This window comes from Anopheles nili, chromosome 3, assembly GCF_943737925.1.
Source record: "Anopheles nili chromosome 3, idAnoNiliSN_F5_01, whole genome shotgun sequence".
Classification (NCBI taxonomy): domain Eukaryota; kingdom Metazoa; phylum Arthropoda; class Insecta; order Diptera; family Culicidae; genus Anopheles; species Anopheles nili.
Window position 1 is genome coordinate 56,670,099 of NC_071292.1, and position 14,281 is coordinate 56,684,379.

A 14,281-nucleotide genomic window follows, 5' to 3' on the forward strand; every position below is an offset into this window, starting at 1 on the left:
AGCATATGAGTAAGAATGAATGGATGATTTACTCACGTTTGTCGATGCCGGTTGTTGTGATTGTTGCTGTTGCTGCTGTTGCTGCTGCTGCTGTTGCTGCTGCTGCTGCTGCTGCTGGCGGTACTGCATGAGTGCAGCGACGGCCTTGTTGGCGGCCGCCGTGACGGCTGCAACGGTGGATGACATTTCGTGATCGTGGTCAATGCCGTTGCTCTCGGTGGCACACCCGGTCGGTTGATGGGTTAATTCGCACTGGCTGTCACCGAGCGGTGGTTGCGTCGGTGACCGAAGGCAGCGCTTTTTCGCGGTCCCGTTGAGAGTCCCCGGTGGTGGCGAGCCAGCCGGTCGATGGCGGGTGATGCGTTCCGACCGGTTCACCACGTTTTCCACGCTTTCCGGAACTCCGACGGTGCCGTCGGCGTCGTTGTCGAGACCGGCGGCGGATGAGCGCTCGTCGTTGTCGGAATCGGTCGCGGTGTAGCCAGCCTGCTGGTCCAGAAACAATGGAAACCGCTGGTCGGTAGCGTCGTTCGAACCGGCAGCCGTTGGCACTGTCGAGGGAAAGATGGAGGTCTGCAAACTGCTCACATCGGTCGACGCCGTCGATGGAGTTGGTGGCGTCGTCGTCGTCGCCGTCGTCGTCGTGTCTGTGGTGGCCCGCTCGACGAGATTCACCATTGAAAATCCGTGTCGGCAGGCGCCCTTTCAGGAACGCAGGGCTCAAACGGGACGGGAGAAGGATACACGACGAAAGCGAACCGTTTCAAAAACCCTGTAACTCGAATGCTCGCCGATGAAGAGAGGGCGTTTTTTTATTTCCCACACACACACGCACGCACACACACTGTCAGGTCTTACTTATTCCACGCTACGGTACTGACCCACGCACTGATCGCTCACGTACGAAACACAACCACTCGGCTCTTGCACTTGCACTCGCACAGGATCAGTTGGTCACTTTTTCATCCGCTCGTTTCATCCGAGCCGCTCAGCCAGGGGTGAGTTTTTCCTCCGATGCGCTTTTCATCATCCGCCTCAAAAAATCCACCTTCACTAGAAGGGGCGAGGAGCACGTTTCCACGTCTCACGCTTGGCCGGTGGTCATCACTCGTCGTATCCCGTGCTGCGATGCCGTATGTGTGTTTGCGTTTTGGGGAAAAACTCTCCCTCTAGCCGGTACGGTGCGCGGAATACGAGGAAAACTCCATGTACACTGTACACCCACACGCTAGTTTACGCCCGATGCACACTTGCGGTCCTTTCGAGCGGCACAAAGAACCATAATCAGCACGTTCCCACGCCCACACACCGAGAAGGCAGCTTGCTGGGTGCGGCTTCGAGCGGCTGGTGGTTTTATGCTCAGTGCCAGGCCACGTGCCGTCCTGCTACAGGATTCCGATTTCCGAGGCCAGCATCTGGTCCCACGCCGGGTGGTAAGCTCCTGGTGCGCTTCTGCAAACGAAAACAAAGCATAATGCATTGGATGTAAAATGCGCACTCGCGAACGGGTATGTGTGTGTGTGTGTGTGTGTGTGTGTGTGTGTGTGTATTGTGATGTAGCATAATGAGCCCAAACGCCGGGAAGGATATCCCGGTCGTCGGTTGATCGCGCTTAAGGGCGTCGAGTTTTCCGGCCATAAAGCACCCGGAATGCGGTGCGGAGATTACGAATCCGTTTTCTACGATGGGGAAAGAGGGGATTTTATTAGCAAAATTAGCAATACATTTACAAGCGACGCCGACGGTGAAGGGTGAGCCAGTTTTTAACTTCTTCTCGGAAAGCAAAGGCTTCGAGTAATCCCAAACGGTGGCTGCACCGACTCGAGGCGTGCACAATTCTGCACAACAATGTCGCAGTTAAATCCTGCACACGTGCACCCACACGCTGTGTGTGTGAGTGTGTGAAGGTGTTTTTGAACAACAAAACTACCCCGTTGCTGGAATGCGTAATCATTCGCGCCACCAACTCACACCGTCCCGTGGGAGATTAGATGGGGGAGGAATACGGCCGGATATGTTGCACATTTTCCACATGAATCCTTGCTGCTGCCACCGTGTCCCGCCCCGTTTGGGACATAATTTTCCCGGTCTGGAAATGCAGGAAGCCCAAAAGGAACACCCTTTCCTCGCGGGGCAATGCGAGCGATGGTGAATCTCTCTTTCGCCAGCATTCCGACCCGATAATGGCGTTTGCTGAGTGCGGTCCCATTGGCCAGCGATGGGCGCAGCGTTCGCCGGATAAGTTTCCGCTAATTTCGCCATAATTCATCACCTGTTTATCCCCGGGGTGGTCTCCCATTCACACCGGTGGAAATCCGGGTGATAGTCGATTGTTTGCAAGCACGGTACGTGCAGGACCGAATGGTAAACTACTTTTCCGGAAAGCCTCCGGCAGTCAGGACGCCTGTGGGTGGGGATTAGTTCTGTCAAACCGGAAATCCGACTCCATTCTGTTGCGGGAGCTTAACCCGTCCCGCGTGTCGCACCTTACGGAAGCACTCGAAAGCGGTTCCGTCCTGTGGCTGAAGCGTGGTCGTTTGGGGACCGGTTTTTTTCTTCTTCTCCCCAGTGCGAGCACGTAGGATTGTGATTGCTTACTTCATAGACCGCATCTCACACGTGCAGTGCGTTTGGCATCCTCAAAAGGTTAAAAAGCCACTCGAGCAATATGCAACGCTCATAGACGTAGAAAACATGTTTCTAAGCGGCGAATAAAAAGCAGCTCTTTTTCCACTCGGTGCTTTTTTTTCTGCCAAACCAACCATTCATTATGGCAAGGGAAATGATTTAAAAGTTAAATTAACTCTTCAAACTAGCTCCCGTGGGTCTCGCAAGTAGCAAAAACCCAACCTTGTGACATAAGGTCGAGACCTCCTTCCAAAAGGCGCTTTTAGCAAACGCCAAAGCCACTCGGCAATGCTAATTAATCTTTTCTTTTCCCGTGCATGTAACTTTTGCTTTTCTATCGCGCACTTGAATCCGTTCCGACGAATTCATTACATTTTCATTGCGAATAAATAAAACAACGATGCAAATTTGGTGGATAAAGCCAAGTGCAAAACCTCATCTCATCCAAGTAGGTTAATTGCAATGCCTGGCAAATAAAACACCGCCTACTGTGTGTTTTTGTTGGTGTGTGCGTGCGTATATTTTCCTTCCGGCGTGCTTATTCAAACCGCTTCATATCCGAAGCAGTAAAACATTCATGTAAATTCACCCAATACACAAGAGCCGGGCGTTTCCATATTCCCTTATTGAGTGAGGATCGTATGAAACGTGTGTGTGTGTGTGTGTGAGAGAGTATGTGTGTATGGGATGGAGTGGTGGCAGGAAAAACCCATTTTCTCCGTTCCACCGACTGAGTGCACGGCTTACGTTACGGGGTCAGTTGCCACGGCATCGAAACCTTTCGCCCTCTCGGTGCTTTCCCACCCCCCCCCCCCTAGGGGGATACGGAAAAGCGAGGGAAATGGAAAATAATATCGAAACTTTACCTCTAAACAAACCCCACGGATCCCGATCGGCCGGTGGTGATGCCGGCAGCACTCGTACAAGCTTGGTGCTCGTACGTTCGACTATCGTGGCATCGTGGCCTGGTTCACCGGGCTGGTTGGATATATATTGCGCCCCTGAGGGTGGCGGTGAGATGTTTTCCCCGCCGGGATGCAACCCCAGCATCGGTACCGGGGCGGATTTCTGAACCTGATGAGTGGAACAAAGCCTAAAACAAGGGACCTCGGTTCCACGGGAAAACTGATTGACATATTGATGAGGCCGGAGGCCGTCGCCTGGTAGAATGTCCCGAGGGACGTGAAAGTTTCGCAATAAAGAGCACACACAGGCCGGGCCGTGCTGGGTTGCAGGTTGACTGTTCGCACGGTCTGCGTACGGAAACGAAGGGGTAAAGTTTCGATTGTGCTCTTAGTTGCTGCCCTTAAATTAACGGTAGTCCAATCAAGCTGAATCCCAGCCAGGATCGTCGCGTTTAGGCGTTGAGCAGGAGATTGAATTACGAAATGGTTCGTGATTCTTACACATCTGATCGCGAGCACATGAAAATTCATCACAAGTTTGATTGTGTATTTGATTTGCCGCACTGTAAAACAACAGGAAGCAGGACATTTGATGTACGATACCCCAGATACCATCGGGAATCGCGTTCAGGAGCAGCCGACGAGCTGCCGATAACGTGAAAATTATACGCTTCCGTGGGCTGCCGAGGGGAGGCAAAATTATTAATTGAAACGGCTGGTTCGGAACCGGCCGAAACTTCGCTTTCTCGGCTCATAAATATTCAATGCCCAAACCTCAAACACACCGCCACAGGGCCACCGGGGCGCAATATGTTAGCTAACCGCCACATCCATCGCCGGTGTGGCTTCATCGGACGCATGTGCCACCGTGGATCGAAACCGCCTCGGGTCGTCCTTCATCGTGCGGTATTGAAAATCTCGCGGCATCCGGGTGCTCTGGTCGGGTCGGATTCGGAATGCGACTACCATCGCCAGTGTCCCAAGGGCGGCCACGGACTCAGAATGGAATCGAGTCAGGTCCGAGCGCCAGCCGGAGCCATTCCCTCGAGAGAAATGGACTGGGTTGTGCGGAATGATCGAAGATTAAATAAAATAAACGAATATCAATATTTGAATCATAAGTAGCCGTCCCGTTCTCTGACTGCGCGCGTGGGACCCGGCAGAATCGGTGGCCCAGCATCCGTGCAGTCCATCGCCTGATTGGGTGCACCGCGGGGCCAACTGATGGTTGGATCAATTTATTCAAATGTTCCTCGAGTTTGTTCTTCTTGCGGTTCGTTTGCGCCCGACCGATATTAAAACAGGCGAAAGCCGAAAGTCAGCCCCAAGATCACGGGTGGATTCTAGGGTGCGAATTTTCTTGCCCTTTCGCGCTCAACACTGCTCCGTGGAGCGCATTAAGTCGATTGGGTTTTTTGTGTGTTTGTGTGCTCCACACAAATCCACTGCCAGCTGTGCCACGTGCTTCCCACGACGACAATCGGAACTGAATGTCAGCATAATCGAAAATCGACACGGTGTCGAACGTCGATGGGGGAAAAATGGCTACGTTTGGTGAAACTTTCAACAACCTCACAAGTCGAAAGTGCGCCAGATAACTCGCAATGGAGGTTAATGATTGCACTCCGTTTCGCCACGTTACGGAATGCAGGGAATGTGAGCATCACCCGGCACAAAAGCTGCAAATGATCTCGTTACATCATATCGCCAGTCGAGAGAGAGAGAGAAAGCGAAAAAAAAGCACAAGCTTGCACAAGCATCACTACTCGTGCAGGAGCTCCCAACTAACCCGCCCGGTAATAGATTTGCCTGGCATCCCTGCCAAGGATAACACTGCCGTCGCCATGGCAACCGTAGCAACCCGTCCACACGAGAGGCGGCTGGCAACACACGAGGAATTCAATTTACTGTCACGGCAAAGCCTGCAAAGAATGTTTCCCCGCTCCGTGCGGCCACGTGAATTCTCCCGTACGGAACTCGATACCATCTTGTCGTTGGGTGCCTGGACGGGGGTGAGAACAGGCCGGGCTCAGGCGGCATCACATGTACGCGGATGCGGTCGCCCACAGATGGCGTATTTGGGAGGAAGAGAAGGCCAGTGGCCCACACATAAAAGGGGCCGTCCATTTTGATTACGTTGCTCCCGTTTTCTCGCATGGCGGCCAGAGCTTTTCCGGGAAGATGCTGCGCCTCCAACTCGTACGCCGACGCGTGATCCCGTTCCGGCGGGCGGATTTTTCATTCCTTTCCGCTCATTGCGTACGGCTTGCATTTCCTCTCTGTGTGTGTGTTTGCCTTTTGTAGCAAAATTTTCCATTCAGTCAACTCTTTCAGCTGTGTGGGGGAATTTTTTCACCCTCGTTTTTCTTTCAACCCGCTCTGGACATTCTTCTATTTTATTTACTCCGCTTCAACGGCTAACCTGCTCTGGGGCAGCGCATAAAAGAAGGCAGGCAAGCGAAGTTATGATGATCCTAATACCGCCAGAAATACCTTCGCACGCGTATGTTAATCTAAGGAGGCTACGTGATGCTTCCATGGCACCACCGCCAGAACGGTGACGGGCGGGATTTTTTCCGAGAAGGTGGGATTTGCTGACGACAAACAGGATTGATGTTATTGTCATGCGGATCACACAAAGCCCCTCGCGGGCCAGCGTGCGGGCTAAGGGGATACATTTGACTTAAAGGTCCTTGGGGCGCACCCCTGAGCATTATAGATTATTTGTGCTGCGCTTGTGGCCGGCACTTCAGAGCGAACAGGCGCCGTTTTGCTGCTGAAAGCCGAACCGAAAGCAGCGGCAGAAAAATATGCACGAAGCGCAAGCCGAACGGAAAAGCGTTCTTCGGATCTTCGGGAAAATTAATTGCGTTTTAAGCTGTTTTTGTCCTTTGTGGTCGTCTTTTGACCGGGTTGACAATGCGAAATGAACAACAAAAAAAAACAACACCAACCTCATTGCTTGCCTCTAAGGCGACCCTTTTGCTGGAACGAACTGGAAAGCTATTACAATTTGTATTATTTCTCCGCGGGGTAACAGTCCCGTGGGGCAGATTGTGTTTTTCGGGAAGCGCTTTTACCGCGGGCGCTTTTTCGCGCCCCGCGTGACGCGCCACGGTGGATTTTAGAATTTAATTTTCGGCCAGTCCATTAACCAGTCCGAAGCGGGAAATTTTCACCCGCCGGAAGACCACGGTGGAGGAGTTCAGGTCCCTGGTTGGTAAAATTATTTACCAGCAGATTTTCATAATTATAAATTCAATTATTCGCTGACTTTTACCGGTCCTCCGGTCACCACGGCTGTCCTAGCGATCATCAAGGTCTCGTTATGTGTGGGAGTGTTTGTCAGCTGGAAACATTCGGGAACGAAAACGTCTCCCTCCTCCTTTGGAAGGAGCTCCCTCTCCCCCCCCCTTTCCAACCATCCCTCGTGGGGAAGGATTTAATTTCGGACAAATTTGGCCGGTGCCGGGGAAAATTTAATTACAAACCCCACTGTCTTCTCGGTGCCGGCGCACCTGATGATGGCTGACTTCCGGTCGAGGGCGCAGAAAACACTCGCTCGGTGAGTTTGCCGCAGAAAGCGCTGGTCGAAAGCGCTGGTAAAATGGGTTTGAACGTCACTGACCTTTACCGCAGGCTGCAAGCTCCCATCAAGGACGGATGGAAGGTTTTGCGGTTTACGGAGGAAAATAACACCACGTGTCGGTCACTCTGGCGGGATGCGGCCAGTGATGGACCTCCCGATTCCCATCCCGTCATGGGTGGAGTTAATTTTCATTCCACCCGAAGCGTGGGGTGCAGCGAAGGGATGGTTCAGCAGGTGGGATATTTTACGCCCTCCGAACACCTGTCGGTTACATTTCAATGACCGGTGGTCGGTACGAAAGCGGTGTGAGGTGGGTGCGTGTGTGTTTGAGCGCATGATAGCACGAGTTTTCCACACCTCGAGCAGGGTAAACGTTTGGGAAGAGATAGAGTGAATTTTACTAATAGCTTATTACCTCGGCGTGTGAGTAATGATGATAGCGAGAAATTCACCACCGGTACATTATGAGCTGGATCATGACGAGCCTAACCGTTTACATTTACCCGTAGATGGGCGATTGAACGATAGCACATTTAATGCTAATGGTGCCAGTAATAGACGCTCGTTGTACTAACATTTAATTCAATGTTAATACTACAGCGGATTTTGGAGATTAGTATTTTTTACGTGACATTCACGACATACTTCAGCGATGCTTTATGGTCGTGGATTGCAGCAATGCGGACCGTTTCATACTGCATTGCCAGGGACACGCAATTTATCACGTCTAAGCAAAGCTCATCCGCTTATTATTACGAGATAATCCCCGTACGTACCGAGGGCACGTGGCTGGCGGCAGGACGCACGCTAATAATCCCCCGGTAATCATCTCACGGGAGCTGCACAGCATCGTCTACGTCGAAGCTGCGATATTGCTAATCTACGTACCGGCTGTCACAAAATGGCGCGGACAGACGGCTTCGGTATGGCTGCCTCACGGGTAAGGCTGCAGCGAACCGCAACAGGTTTCGGGATGGCTAGCCCTGCAGCGTTGCCAATATCTAGTACACCGCCCCATTACAGTCAAGCTGAAATTTAAATTATGATCTTCTCTCTCTCTCTCTCTTTTGCCCTCCTGAAAGCGTGGTCAGAAAATGCTGCTGGGTGTGAAGAGAAAGCGCGATAAGGGAACGTACATCCGCAGAAAGAATGGGCAGGATGCCAAAATGAGCGAGCGCGCTTGGCGAATTGCCTATCCTTCAGGGGCAAAGCGGGCTGATAGCTTTCACCCGGTATTTTTGTGTGCTCTGCACAGGATACAACATGCATACACTACATCGACCACATTATAGCCGAGGGATTTTGGAAGGCCACCTTAGGAGTATGGTAGCAATCAAAAAAAAAAAATACAAAACCCCTTTAGGCAGCTCTTTCAGTTTTACTACCACCGATGGAATGGCTCAACTGGTTCCCGGTGTAACCAACGGCCCGTGGCTCATATTCGCATCTCGTATCCTTGACCATCGCTCGTGCATTACCGACAACTAGCCTCGTTCGAGCGAACGAAACAATACCGGATTTATGGCTTCCAATTACATTTATTATTACGAGTGTTTCACGTATTCGGTACTCGGTTCCGATCGACCGGCGGGAAAGCATGGCCCTGTTTGCGTACCCGTGGGGGCGTTACACGGCTAGTAGAGAGAAAGTAACCAAACCAAGAGGGTGCCCTAGAAAGTGCGAAAATGGGGTGAGAAGATATAAAGGCGCCATAACTCGGTTGCGCTCCCTTGACGTTGGTTTTTGGTATTGCCGTGCGCGTGGCGATGCGTGCTTTTAACGGCCTACTATGGCACAGTGGGCAAAAGTCGCTGATCATATAGTGCTGTTGTACAAAAATTGAAGCAAATACCTGAAAAATGCAAGCTTTCTCCTATCGATAAATGGAATAAAGAGCGAAATAGTGCGTATTGTTACGGTTAGATTCTGCAACTGTGATTAGGGCGTTGCTTATTTGGCCCACTATGCGCGGCTTTCTCGACTGCTACACGTGCTGCCTATCTTGCAGGCGAGGCAAGGACGATTTTCGTCGTAGGCGGCCATTACGCAACAAAGCCATTCTTCGGAAGGCGAGGTTGCAATGAATCGAATCGATAAAATACGCGCGATTCCTCGTGTTCATGGCGAGTTCGTGTTCACGCCACGTCAATCGCTGGCGAAGGGTTGCAAGCGCCACGGGGCTAGGCAGGCTCCCACGACGGAGAGAAGAGTTTTGATGGAAATCGAGTCTAGATAAACAACTCCAGAAACGTGATAGCGCAAGTATTCGCGACTCGCCGGATTCCGCCACGGTAAGCCACGCTGGAGCTCCTATTACTGCGGGGTGAATTTCTCCGACAGGACCAATGCCAGGGAGGGCGCTTTTGGTTGGCCTTTTGCTCCACTGTTCTTGCAATTCATTCTGCCCTTCCATCTCTCGAGACGTCGGCACCGTCGTAACCGGAACCCTCCGGCCGTTTATTTTGGGTGGTTCCCGCTTCTTTCCTGTCGATGGCTCGATTAGTACAATTGGGAATTCCAGCTGACAAGCAATTGACAGCCGGAAGCGAGAATTTCTACACCATCCGTGTGGTACACGCGCGACCCCGCCGGTCGGCTGGGAGCGAGATCTGATGGCATCTGTTTCGGCGTATTGTGCTCGTTTGGTTTTATTTGTCTCTCGTGCGCTAGAATTCGTTGACATGCGCCTAGCAAAGACGATGCCATAAACGCAGACAATGGCGAATGGTGTAATGGAATCGGCAGGGCTCCTGCGGCGGTGAATGCGAGCTAGAATCGGGACACGGATGGCATAAATTCGTCCCGTTTTTATCCGCCCTGGTTCGTCGAGCGAGGGTTCTCTGCGTGGGAGTGAGTTCTAATGCAATCTGAACTTTCCTTGCGTAGGTTAATATTGTTTCGTTTCTTTTCGGGAAAATGGTGAAGGCCTTGTTGTGAGCTTAACACGATAAAACCGGGACCGCGCCGAGTATCCTGAATTGATCCAAAAGCAGACACATTCCCCGGAACACAACGTTAACGGTGCCAGAGCAAACTGCGTCAGCTAGCAAACAAATTACGCATCGAATTATGCCCCATTGGAGTACATTTTATTCGGTCAATTTAATGTACCGATCCGGTCTCATTATCGAGCCCCGACTGGGTGTGGGTTTATTTGCACAAATGTGCAACACCAGCACGGAAATGTGTGCAAGCTTGGGCCGCAAATAAAACCGCGAAGCTGAGTGAGAAAATTAATTGTTTCCCGCGAAGCTCCTGAAATTAACAGTATTTCGATGCATTGCCAGCGGAATGCCGCAGCGGCGCGTAAAATAAATCAATAAGTGAAGAGCGTGATGAGTGCGCACTGTTATCACGCAAAACACAAACAGCATTAAACGGGTCTGAATGTTTCAGCAGCATCCATCACCAGCATGGGGACTGGGGATGGAGAATGGCAGCATCGTTAGCGCAGCATTCCGTTCCATGAAACGACCCGCAAACTGAACGTGGGGCAAAATTGTGCACGATTCTGAAAATCGACAACAAACGAACTTCTCAAAATTGGCTGCAAAACTTTGCCGTGCCGGGTAAGGCGCACGAACTCAGCTTTTCTTCCAGCTAGTCTTTCAGTATCCAGCATCCCGAGCAGCACAATCCCGGACGATATGGGCATAAAAAAGGCCTGCAAATAAACCGCCTCGATATCGCACACGCAGTAAAACCTCCCCTCGAAGCTCGAGGAATCTAAGCGGCTTGTCTTAGCTGGAATTGTGCCGAAGCCAGCTATCCCGACCCGTTGGCGTTTAATAGCCAGCTTGCTAGCAATTCTCACGCAGTTGACATACGTTCCCTTCGCTTAAAACGTGCCCAGTTTATCTCGGGACGGGTATCCCAGGCGTTCCAGTGACAACGATTAAAGGGGCATCATCAAAAAGTTGCTCTAGCTACGAGCACAAACAAAAAATCCAGGAACAGAACGGATTAGAACAGCACACTAAACACGGCGAAGAAGAGAAGATTAATGGAGTACGAGAAGTGAACATTCTCGAAGACAGCCGCCGGATGAGTAAATGAGTAAACGACGAATCCCCGGCCCAACGCAAAACAAAAAGCATGTTCTGCTGGGAAACCGGCACTGTTTGCTTAATATCTCCACCAGGACCCTCCGGGCATTGCAAGATCCGAGATCCGATGCGGGTGGCTAATGGAGGGGAGAACAAAACTGGGTTAACATGCGTCATTTTTACGATAAAGGGTTGTGCGCGCCATTTGCACAGTTTCCGCCATTTTGCTTGCGGGTTTGTGGCAAAAAAAGCAAGCCAGAAAAAAAAACAAACAAATACACAAAGTTCACCCAAGCCCCGTCCGATGCTCAATCACGGCAAACAAAGGCCAAGGCAGCCTTGCGATCCTTCGCGCCCACCACCGGGTGAGCTATTTTTGTGTGCCACAACGGAAGAGGCTTTCAAGATTCCATTCGGAGGTTAAGTAGTTGTTTCTGCGATGCACACCCGTAAAAGGCCACCGGGCTGGGAGGTTGTAGCGTAAGTGCTCAGCTACGGTGACATTGCAGCATGTTCACCCATTAGGACGAAGGCGCCCACGCACCGGAACCAAAACGGTGGAACGCTGAGAAAAGGTCCTCCAATCCGCGCCACAGTTCGCTGGTAATGGGATAAAAATGCTCTCCCGCTATCCATCACCACATCAACGGTTAAAGCCGATGGATCGATGCTAAGCCATCGTCGCCTTTGTACGGCCTTTGCTGGGGCCCACCGAACGGGAAGCTTTTTTCATCGCTTTCCCGGGTAGTTTTCCGTGGTGGGAGAGAACAAAAAGAAAAACAGCACCAGCACCGACACAGAGTGTTCGTTTCTCAACCCTTGCGCAGCACTAACGCCACAAGAACGCCACTCTTCTTTTCCATCTGTTTTTTCTGTTGGTGTTGTTGCTCTGCCACCGAGTTCATTTCGGCGCGCAGGCAGTTTGCGAGACATCCTTTTTCGGGGTTTTGGGCCCCCTAGCACTAGCAGCTCATCATATTTCAATCCGACGGTTAGCACATTGACTGGCACGGGATGCCTTGGCAAGTGGAACGCAAAAAAGAGGAAAAATTGAAATAGGAAACAAAAAAATCCCCCAAGGGTGCCACAATCCGATGGCACCGACTCGAACCGGAATCTCGATCAAGTGCGGTGTGAACGAAGGAGACCAAAAAAAAAAAACACAACCGGTTCGCCTTTCAAATCTTCCATTCGCGGGCGTAGGAATCCCTTCGTCGCTTGGAGGAGTACAACCAAACCACACCCTACCGGAACTCCGGAGACGACAGCGTTGGTTCACGAAAGGACGAACCGATCTGCATCCCATTTCTGATCCCATCGAGCGCCATATTTATGCTGAAAGAAATTCAATCTGTTTTGATATCGCTCAATTTTATGGCCATGGCAGCGCTGAACGAAGATTGTGATGGAAGGCAGTGCGATGGATTTTTCTGCACTGGTTGGTTCATAAATTCAATAACAAAAACGAAGTAATAAGCAAACCGGAAACAAGTGCACGCGAGATGTGGTGGGCTTGGCAGTAGAGTGAAGGAATTCGAGTCGAAAGCATCGAATTTTCGCGAAATGAACGCAAGTTTCGCGGCTCGCAACGGCCAAACGATAAGGCAACTTTACTGGATTGGATCACGGGCTCCCGCCTGGTGGTGGTATTCGTACGGACGTTGAGGTCCTTTTTTTGGTTCCATCCCGTCTAGGCTATTATCCCACCCAGCTGTGGATGGAGAAAAAAGTTTTTTTTTATCTCACCCAGCGCCACACGGCGCAGCCGAGGCTAAATCCGGATCTTCGGGACGTACTTAATTTGACGAAATGAACCCAAACGGCTGGCAATCGGGCACGCCGGCCAGCGGAAAAGTGTTAATTAATTCAACGGCTTACCCGTGGACGTACCCGGAGCGACCGGAGTTTGATGTGGCAAATAGGGACGCACTTAGGCAAGCAGTTTTGATAAGAACTTTTGATTTCCGCCGGCAACAAACGGGCACGACTCTTTTCTACACTTTGTTCGTGCAGATTGCTGATAGCGTGGATAAGAAGTTGGACTTGTCTGTGGCGCGTTAAAACGGCGTTAATAGTGAGCTGTCGTACTTTCTTTCGCAGCTTATCCGGAGGCAATGTTCTCGCGATCTCACGATTGTCACTTGCTGTTTCACACTACCGACATTTCCCTCACGGGAGTTGAAATAGTTGAACAAACCATAGAGCATCCGTTTCATTGAAGGATGAATACACGGAGCAGAATTTGCTCATCCATCATGCAATAAGCTGTTACTTCACGCGAATCCCATTTAACAGGTTTGACTATTCGCGTGACTATTTCCGCTATCAATCAGACACGGTGGTTGAGTAACGTCACCATACAATGCCCGTTAATAAACCCTTTCAAAGTGCATCAATTTGCTTGCACTTGCGTTCGATGCATCAGCCCCGAGAGTGCGCTCTTCGTCGGGCGTAGCCGCGCTGGCGGATGGAATTATTGGATTCCATTTGCTCGGTGTACAGAGATACATCAACTCGACGTAATGCGAGCAGCTTCCACCGTCCAACCCACGTGGCAGGCGTACGCGATGTTCTAATCCATATCCACCGTTCCGGGTTCCCGGTACGGCAGACAAGCTTCTCCGGAGGTCCTTTTTTTCTCTCTCCCCACCTCACGGGTAAGTAACTCGAAGGCAGCAATAAGAACAGGAAAGCGTACTTCACGTGCACCGTTCGGGCGCAGGTTCATCGTATCCTTGTGCAAACGCCGGGAATGAAAAGAAACGTGGTTTTCTGACACGGCGGAATGGGATTGCCTTTGCCAGTCACGGTACAGTAAGATGTACATCCCCGGGGCTATGCCCCATAAGCTAACTACACCCGCCAGGGCACCTTCGATGGCACCGTGAAGTGCCGCAATCCGTGCCCGTGGTGTTCCGTGGGCTATGGGGAAGCGCTTGCAGATTCATCGGTTTGCGACCGCGTGGTCCGTGTGGTTGGCGTTTCCACCGGAGGGACAGGGAAAAACCACTCACACTCACCGAGCACCAGTGAAAAGCTGTCCGTAGCAAGCGGGATTAATAATTCAACAGCTTGATTTGAAATGCTTCCCAGAATTGATCCAGACAGACGGT

The 14,281-nt window shown here is 51.3% G+C and overlaps 1 protein-coding gene and 1 long non-coding RNA gene across 2 annotated transcripts in view; both read right to left on the minus strand.

Annotated features, from left to right (window-relative positions):
- The window catches only part of LOC128722599 (hormone receptor 4), a 151,884-nt gene extending 151,798 nt beyond the window's left edge, over window positions 1-86 (minus strand). The window contains exon 1 of the mRNA XM_053816273.1: window positions 37-86. The gene's annotated coding sequence lies outside the window, so the exon portion shown is untranslated. The remainder of the gene's footprint in view (window positions 1-36) is intronic.
- Window positions 87-409: 323 nt separating this feature from the next.
- LOC128727259 (uncharacterized) overlaps window positions 410-14,281 on the minus strand; it is a 33,026-nt gene continuing 19,154 nt past the window's right edge. Inside the window, exon 3 of the long non-coding RNA XR_008410839.1 lies at window positions 410-1,452. This is a non-coding gene — a long non-coding RNA (uncharacterized LOC128727259). The remainder of the gene's footprint in view (window positions 1,453-14,281) is intronic.